This window comes from Megascapheus bottae, chromosome 16 (genome assembly GCF_031878675.1).
Source record: "Megascapheus bottae isolate mThoBot1 chromosome 16, mThoBot2.hap1, whole genome shotgun sequence".
NCBI classification, from domain to species: Eukaryota; Metazoa; Chordata; class Mammalia; order Rodentia; family Geomyidae; genus Megascapheus; species Megascapheus bottae.
Genome location: NC_143524.1, coordinates 26,711,532 through 26,720,825, shown reverse-complemented (window position 1 = coordinate 26,720,825; position 9,294 = coordinate 26,711,532). Strand labels below are relative to the sequence as shown.

Here is a 9,294-nt window from a genome sequence, read left to right as displayed (position 1 = left end):
TGTGTGTAATGTCCACTGGTGGATCAAGTTTTTTGACACCTGCTCAGGACACCTTGCTCCCCTTACAGGTGTTGAAACCCAAGTGAATCATTACTACTTGTTTCTCTAAGCTGGCTCAGTTGTTCTCAGTCCTAAGCATAGGCGGCTGCTCTTTCTTGTTCGAAAAAGGAAATGGAAAATAAAATAAGGAAAATAAATCCAGGATAGTCCATAGGGTGAGACTTAATTACATTGCACTGCAATGAGTTGTGTAGAAATTCACATTGAACACAAAATGAAGGAACGAGTGTCAGGATGGTTGAGGATGCTGTGGTGTTTACTCTAGAAGCCACAGGTGGGGTTTCTTCCTGACTTAGGGGAGTTTGGGAACTCACAGGGAGGCCTGTCTGAGAATAAGTATGTTATCTTGAATAACCCTAGGAACCTTCTCCCTTAAGTAGTTTCTATCCTGTGTATTCTTTGCTTTTACTCTCTCTTTAGAAGCTGGGGAGTTTCAGAAATGCCTGGGTCATTAATGCTTGATTAGCTCATGGAGTTGAATAACAACCTGGCACATTTCCTTCACTGCCTTTCACATCTTATGAAAGGTAAAAGGGTGACATTCTACACACTGATATTTGGGGACTGGCGCCAGGAGATGTATTTCAAGCTGCTGGGAGAGAAAATGAAACTTCATCTAAAACGCAGGAGCTAATGAATTTCCCTTTGGATGCAAAGAATCTGCCTATTTAATTGGATCCCGGAGGTTGGGGTGGGGGATAAGACGAGGTGGGAAAGGTATAACTATAGTTTAAAATGTTTGGAGGTCCAAAGGCTGCTTTAGGGTTTATTAGATATTAAATCAATGCCTAAAAATATTCACTCGAAGTATATTCAAGCTGTACTTGCACTGGTATGAAGTAAAGCGAGTTAAATTTAATTAAACAAATGGTAACCGAGCAATGGTTTCATAGAATTCGATTGCTTATTTGCAGATTAATTACTTGGTAGGAAAATAATCCAGTGTGTTTGTGTGTGTGTGTGTGTGTGTGTGTGTGTGTGTGTATGTTTATTGCCCCTATTGCTAGTGAGAACTGAATATAAACTTGTAGCATTGGCTGTACAATATCCCTGGGCCTTTTCCTACATAGGAAAATAATTACTCCTTTCAGATTTGGCAATAAAAATCATTGCTTGCATCATGCAGAAAAATTGCCATGAACTTTTGCTACACCTCTGTTTTCACTATATAATGCCACATTTAAGCTTTCAGTAATCTTTAGTTTTTCATTCAGGACTCAATATGTTTTCATTATTGCAACCCAACAACCACAATCAAATGGTTAGAATTACCCTTACAAAATACCCTCCCCAATTGTGGGCACTTCTGGAAATGAGTCTCAAGATAAAATCAGTCCCTAAATGTAATTCTTGCATTGCTACTAAGCTTATTTATCAGAAACCCTTGTTAAGTCACCTGAGCTGAAGCTAAAAAGGGAAAATTTTAACAAACAAAGAAGCATTACTAAGGTATAGTTTCAACTATATACCAGGCTCCACATAAATCCAGTCGTATTTTAGAGCTTATCATTCCAGTGAAACTAAAACAGAAAGGGAGGGAGAGCATTTTATTAGCTAGACTGGCTAAGAAAACACAGTTTTAAATGCGTATGTAACCTTGCCAACTGTGGAGCTCTTCATCTGGCACTTGAAGTTGCTTCATCCCCATACATTAAGACATCTCACAATGGGAGAAAGAAATGCTGGTTCTGCGTTTGAAATGGTGGAATCATTCACAAATGGAATGTCCAAAACATGAAGACGAATTTCTGTCACTGATGGATCTGAAAATGTTACCTTGTGGCTTGAGATCACAAATGAAATAAAGTCAAAACCATGTTCTACATCCAGTACAGTGAGTGCCTTTCTGGTAAATCTTCTAGCCTCTGGCTAATATTAAATAGAAGGAGTCGGTTTGCATTGATCAGATTTATTGCTGGCTGATAAAGCGTGTGAAGCAGGAGCTCTACTGAATTATGTTTTTGTCTTCCCACAAGAAATAAGCACTTTAAATAGCAAAGAAATAGTTCATTATTAATAAAATAAATTCCATGGTGGTTATAATATTTGAGAGTAATTTAATAATATTCCATATACAGAAATTAAAATGTATTTTGGAAAATTTATGTTCTCATGATATCATTTTCCCCAATATTCTTTTAGAAGGAAATTGGAAGGATGTTAATAGTTGCTTAACATAAAATCTCATTTTTCTTCCTGTTAAGTGATTGCATGGTCTTGTTCATTTAAGTATGACTATATGAATATTAAATGCTCTGTTTCTCACGATGGAAATAGAAAGACAAGGCCTTTTGTTAAGTATGCATTATAATATAGCAAATACTACCTGCACTTACTTATGCATTTATGCATAAGTGAAAAGGACAGGAAAGTTGCAATGCTGGTAAATCACTAATATTACCTTCAAAGGATAGATCTCTATAAAGTTTTGACATTTAATTCTGTTAAGTATGAAATCTGTTGTGATTTTTTTCCATTAATGTATATGTGCTAGTACTATGCTTTGATCAAATCCACCCATCTATTACTCTATTAACTCTCCTCCTTCCCCTTTCGAAGTTCATTTACTGAAATATTTATTTACTTAGATTGACGGTAACAAGATTTGAACTCAGAACTTTGACACCCTCATAGTGCTTTTTTTTTGCGATGGGCTTTTATATTTATCCTAGGGTATGTGTTTTTCCACACTCATCCTTGGACTACACTCCCTCTACTTATACTTCTTGCAGTAAATGAGATAATAGCCAAACAATACCACTCCAAACTGCTTCCATTGAAAAGAAGTGTCAAGAACTTTTTTTCCCTGAGTTTGCTTTAATCTACTACCCTTGCTATCTCAGCTTCCTGATTTTAAGCTACTTTATAATAGGTTTTATTATAATATTTACATATGGTCATATGAAGTACTTGTATCATGTTTACTTCCCAATCATCCACACATTTTTTTCTCCCCCTTCTTATCAATTCTTATAACAAACTAAAATAGTTCCCTTTTACATTGATGTCTGTTTGGAGGTTTTGTTTGTTTGATAGATTTTTTTTTAAATCTAGTATCTTCATAGGACAGAAAATACGCAGCATTTCTCTTGCTGAGTCTGGCCTTACGTCCATCAGCATAACCTGCAGTTCATTCACTTCCTTGTAAATGACATCAGCTCTTTATGGATGAATAATACAACATTGTGTTCACCTTTTCTTTTTCCTCTGATGGGTAGTTGGGAACTTCAGCTGATCTCATAAACTGGCTATTATGAATGGTGCTATCATAAATAGAACATAATGGTACAGGTATCTGTATTGTATGCTGATTTATATTCCTTTGGTTGTGTTCCCAGGTGTGGTAGAGCAGGATCATTTGGTGGTTCTACTTGTCTTTTCTTAGAGAATTTCTATACTGATTTATAGAGGGACCACATTTAATATGCATGTCCACTATCACTAAATAGGGCAATGGTCATTGTCACTTCAGTAATATAGAATGTGTGTTTCATTTTGATTTGCATTTCCTTCATGACTAAAGATATTGAATACTTCAAGTGTGTATTAAACACTTGTACTTTTTTAAAGAATTAAATCATTGGCCCATGGATGGAAATGACTCTGAAGATAGAGATCAAAGAAATAAGAAAGAAGAGTTCTTGACAGTGTCTGTATAATTTCCAAGGGCTGTTTTTGAAAATGAGAATTATACTAAGCCAAAAATGTAAAAGGTCTTTCATGAAGTTGAATGAATATCCTCAGGGAGAAAAAAAAAAGATTTCCACTAAAATAGAAGTATGAATTGATATTATAAAACTCAAATCTCTGAATCCTTTAGAAAATACAGTTGTCTTTATTTAACAAGGAGAAGCAAGAAATTCACCAACTCACCTTTCACATGTATCAGTGTGGGAGACAAACTACCATTAGTAAAATGCACTGTGGTATTGCAGGGAATTTTGCATTTCTATTAAAGCAAGGAAGTGGACAGACATAAGAAACTAAGCTGTTGATTGTCTTTGATTGTAGGAAGGCACAGGGTTGGACGGTAATTGAGATGACTGTAATCCAAGTTATAAAGAAGGTAGAGCAGGAGGCGGGTAAGCTGAGTGTCTACTCAAAATAGACACACAGGCAGACAGACAGACATGGATGGATGGATGGGTAGATGGATAGACAGGTGGATAGATGGACAGATAGAAAGACAGACAAGCTCCAGTAAAAGGGTTTGGGGACATGGCTGAAGTAATAGAGGTCTTGTCAAGCAGTCAAGGCACTGAACTCAAACCCTCACATTGCTTGAGAGAGAGAGAGAGAAAGAGAGAGAGAGAGAGAGAGAGAGAGAGAGAGAGAGAGAGAGAGAGAGAGAGAGAGAGAGAGAGAGAAAGCAACACTGAGAGAAACAGAGAGATACACAAAAGAAGAAACAGAGAATAGAGTAAATTTCTTAAGCATTAGAAAGGAATACGTGCTATCTGATGAATGTAATTGTAACTCCTCTATACATTATCCTGACAATAAAACAAAATATTGCCCAAAAGGAGTAGGTGATTATCACAAATCTAATCCTCATCTTCCCTGCCCTTTAATTGTGAGATCATATTTTGAAGGATTGGGGGATGATCTAGAAATGTTTGGCTTCCTGAAACAATAGATAAGAACAAGATTTAAAAAGGTGCAGTTTGTCCTAATGAGCCCAATTGTGAGAGGATAGGAGGATGAAAAGTTGTCTATCTGTGTAAGATACGGGGATGGGAGCCTATTACTGAAATGGAAAAGTCTAGGCTTTTTCTAGACACCTGCTAATATATTGTTAGCCTTTAAGCACCTCTATAACATGCAAGGACAGTGTACTGGAGAATGATATTGATAATGTAACCACATGCTATTCTTTTGTACGCAGTCACAATAGCTAATTGAATATTCTTGAAGCCTACTTTCACACAGGTTTCCTTGCCATGTGTTAGTATTCTATCATTATAGAGACTAATCATGTTGGATCACTCTAGCCTAACTAATCAATCAATGATTATTACTTGGATTTAATTCATTAAGTGAAGTCATATCGAGACCTAAATCCCATAGATTGATAATAATTTACCATCAATAGGACCAGATTTTAATGCTATATAAACGTTTTCTTTAAAAAGTTAAGGTTATAAAAATCACGAAATCATAACAAAACTTATTTTTTCTAGTAAAAACGTTAGAATGGCTAAATAATAACTTCAGTAGCAATAGCACACTGTTGAATTGCTGACAGTTCTTATTGAAATACAAGAAGGAAATAGAATGAGAGGAGGAAACTCTATGAATGTGCTCTAAGGAAAGCAGTGGAGGGAAGGGGCTAGTCTTGAAGTGTTGAGAGAGTGAGTTTGATCCCAGTGCATGACTATATGTATGTAACTACTACTGTGAAACCACACTGTATGTTTATATAAGTTTATTTACTGAAGTAAATACACATATGATAAATTACATATAGGAAATTTATTTACAGAAGTAAAAATAAAGAGTAGTCTTGATGTGTTCCTTGGCTGAGAATCAAGGACAGAGGGAAAAAAAGTAAACAGGTATAACCTGAAGGGGATTTTTAAAATGAAGTTCACCGCCAAGAAATAACAAAGTCGATAGGCTTTCTTGTCTATTGAAGGAACTGTAAGAACTTTAAACACTTTGTAAGGAACAATGAAAACATGTTCACAGAGTGCACAGTTCCTAGAAGTTCTTCACTGCAGAAAAAGAGAATATTTCTGTGCTGAGTCAGAAGAGAGTCATTAAGACTAACAATTAGAGTTATTGTGAATCCCTTCCTTTGAAAAGTAGTAACCTGGTAACACTATCTTTGGAAACAGTGGCCTGGGATACCTAGCCAAGTTTATTTGGAAGTAAGCTCACTGTACTTTCAGAGCTTTGTCACCACTACCAGTAAATGAATGATTGAACTATTCCTTGTACATGGAAGTTATATTTTTGTTGTGCAGAATTAATAAGGTGACATGTTGAACATGTAATAATATGACCAACTTATTGTCTTTCTTTTCATCCCTTCTTTTCTTTTTCCCTCCCTCCCTCCCTCCCTTTTTCTCTCACCTTTCTTTCTTTCTTTCTTTCTTCCTTTTCTTTCTTTCTTCCTTCCTTTCTTTCTTTCTTCCTTCCTTTCTTTCTTTCTTTCTTTCTTTTTCTTTCTCTTTCCCTTTGTTCCTTCCTTCCTTTTTCTTTCTTTTTTCTTTTTTTTAATTTATTTTGAAACAAGGTCTCATTATATAGCAGAGGCTGGCCTTGAACTTGTGAATCTTCCCATTCAACCTCCTCAATGCTGGGATTACAGTTTTATCAACATCCTCCTGAGGCTTTTAAAAGCAATGTACCTATTTGCAAGATAAAGATACACAGTTTGGGAGACCACTGGCAGGAAAAAGAATACAAAAATATGAATGAAGATTAGATATAACAGCAGTAAGAATGGCAACCAAGAAAGGTGGTAGGAGTCTATCTTCCCAGCACCTGGGATACTAATGTAGGAGGGTTAGATGAATCCAGTTTCAAGCCTAGACTGGCCAATATAGTCAGACAATACAAGCAGACAAACAAAAAGTGTAAATTTTTGAGAGCTGCAAAATAACACATACACACAAAAAAATTTTAAAAAGGAAGAAACAATATGCTAGGTATATAACCTACTCCTGTAATCCTAGCTACTCAAGAGACAGATCTTAGGCTCATGATTCAAAACTAGCCCAGGCAGAAAAGTACGTAAGACTCCTAACTCCAACCAATAACCCCCAAAAGCCAGTAAGGGAACTGTGGCTCAAGTGGTAGAGTGCTACTTAACCTTGAGCACAAAAGCCTAAGTATAGCACCCATGCCCTGAAATCAAGCCCTAGGAATCACGCGTGCACACACACACACATGCGCACACACACACACACACACACACACACACACACACACACACACACACGTACACACACAGAAAGGGGGGAAGGAAGAGGAGAGAGAAAGAAAAAAAAAGGAAAAATATTTTCACCTAACTGCCTAACATATTTCCATGATGCATGCTTTCAATCCTGTGTTTTCTGCATTTTTTGTTTGATTTCCTCCAGAATATGACTTTTAGAAAAACACTTTAACAAGAGTAAAAGTAAGCAATTCAAGCAGGCCATGGTGTCAAGTGGCACGAACCTGTCTCAAATAAAACAAGTAATTCAGCTTTTGTTCTCCCAAAACTCAGTTTTCATTCTACCATATTAAATGACATTAAAAAGTCAGCTTTAACAAGATTCTTCAAAATGATTTTTTCATTATGGATAGATGGTGAAATCTTATTGCAGTTTTATAGCTTCATAGTGCATGCTTATAATATTCATTCTTTTAATTACTGTGAATTGGCAAAAAAAATTGTAATTGTCTTTGGTGAGTTTTTTAAGTTTCCCAGAATTTACCACTTTTTGTATTTCCTTTCTTATTTCTCTTACAGTATCAATGTTGAGCACTCTAAACCAGTGCAAATCAACATATAAAACCTGATCCAGATTCTGAAAGTATCAATACATGAACTTCAAGGAGACTTTTCTAAATAAGTATAGTTACAATAATTGAATGGAAGTGCCCATGGACCACATACCCAAGTAAAGATATCCCACCTCACTATTTCACTAATCAGCTATTAAGAATCACTTAAAGTCTCTCCATCACCCAATACTGGAATGTGAAATACTCTGAATAAAGCTTCACATGGTAAATAAACATGAACATATATGTATATACATATATATTAGAGAGAGATTAGCATTCTCTGAAAAAATGGAAGCAGTTTTAGATCAAGACTCAGAAAAAATGTACAACATAATTATGGAGTAGGAACAGAGGACTTTGTGTAAAACGTATGTTTTAAATGTTTACCAATGATGAAGAGTTTGTTATTTGAATATGTTTTCTCCTTTAAGTAGGTTAAGAATGACTGTTTTACTTTCAAATTGTTCCTCATTTTTTCTCATATCCTTACAAAAACAACGATTTTTCTCATTTTAAGTTATAAAAAGGGAGCCAGGTGTGTTGGCTCATGCCTGTAATCCTAGCTACTCAGGAGGCTGGGATCTGAGGCTCGAAGTTCAAAGTCAGCTTGGGCACTAAAATCCATGAGACTCCTATCTCCATTTAACCACTAGAAAACTGGAAGTGGTGCTGTGGCTCAAGGGGTAGGGCAGTAGCCTTGAGCTGAAGAGCTCAGGGACAACGCCCAGGCTGAGTTCAAGTCTCACAACCGCCACCAACAACAAAAAGTTATAAAAATGGAAGTTCACATTGACATTGATTCTTAGTTTATGAGGGGCCACATGAGTAAAAAGAACCTTTTGAATCCTGAAATTCCTACTCTAATCTACGACCTTTTCCCAGTATATTATCCTCCACAAGTTTGCTGAAGATCATAAAATGACCGCAAATGGTCTATTTTATTGTTTCTTTTAAAAGCATAGGTGGTCATTTTATAGTTGGTATTCATCTATGCTATCCTGTTCCTTCTAATCAGAAAATGTTCATTGATAAATTATACCCAAGCTGGGCAACAGTGCCTCCTGTTTTTAAATCCTATCTGTTTAGGAGAACTGCAATCACAGTGTGAAGCCAGCCTGTATAAGAAGATCTATGAGACTCTTATCTCCCATTAAACACACACACACACACACACACACACACAGAAGTGGAGGTGTAGCTCAAGTGTTAGAGTGCTAAACTTGAGCACCAGGTCTACCACAAAAAAAGTATATCTAATCAATGAATGATAACATTAGAAAAGATCCTAAAGAAATAGCTTCATGCTTAAGAAGAATGCGTTGTATTTTATAACAAAGTGACAGCAAAAAGTTTGACAGGATTGTATTTGAGTGAATACCTCTGGTATTTTATCAATTCACACTAAATTTGAACAATGCAAATGCCATGTCTATTTAATATACCTATTCAGGAACAAGAAGAATTAGCTTTAGTGAAACCCTCTACAACCAATGGGAAGAAAGTAATTCATTCAAGATTACAGCAAGCGTTCTTTTTGGGGGAGAAGTAGAAAGTGTATTCTCTATATTTCTGAGGTTGGTTTTGAAGCTATGAGCTCAAATTAACCTTTTGCCCAGGCCCTTGAGAACATTCCTCCAGAGCCAGCAAAGTTTTTGGCATATCTTATCATGAATGGTGATGTTTCCATGGTGATGTTTGTACCGGTAGCTTCTTGTTTTTATGTGAATTTTCTCA

At 36.1% G+C, this 9,294-nt stretch overlaps 1 protein-coding gene across 2 annotated transcripts in view; it reads left to right on the top strand.

The window, feature by feature from the left end:
* Ano3 (anoctamin 3) overlaps window positions 1–9,294 on the top strand; it is a 176,855-nt gene that overhangs the window by 133,839 nt on the left and 33,722 nt on the right. The gene's annotated exons all lie outside the window — the stretch shown is intronic.